We start from the raw sequence: 366 nt of genomic DNA, 5'->3' as shown, positions 1-366 counted from the left end.
TCGCAGCTCTTTTAATGTTTGAGGCACTGGCCAGGATTTTAAAGCACTTATTTTTTCTGGATCTGTTTCAACCCCATGTTCAGAGACTACATGGCCCAAATAACGTACAGAAGTTTGGAAAAACTTACATTTTTGTGGTGATAATTTAAGGCCATAATCTTTGAGTCGCTGCAACACTCTCATTAACCTACTCTCGTGTTCTTCTAAGGTATCAGAGAAAATAATCAAATCATCCAAAAAGACCAAAACTTCTTTCAAATGCAAATCCCCCATGCACTTCTCCATAAGGCGTTGGAAAGTACTTGGTGCATTAGTCACTCCTTGGGGCATTCTATTGAATTCCCAAAATCCGAGTGGGGTCACAAA

The sequence above is a fragment of the Austrofundulus limnaeus genome, unplaced genomic scaffold (assembly GCF_001266775.1).
Source record: "Austrofundulus limnaeus strain Quisiro unplaced genomic scaffold, Austrofundulus_limnaeus-1.0 Scaffold3120, whole genome shotgun sequence".
NCBI classification, from domain to species: Eukaryota; Metazoa; Chordata; class Actinopteri; order Cyprinodontiformes; family Rivulidae; genus Austrofundulus; species Austrofundulus limnaeus.
Note: the sequence above shows the minus strand (reverse complement) of the source record.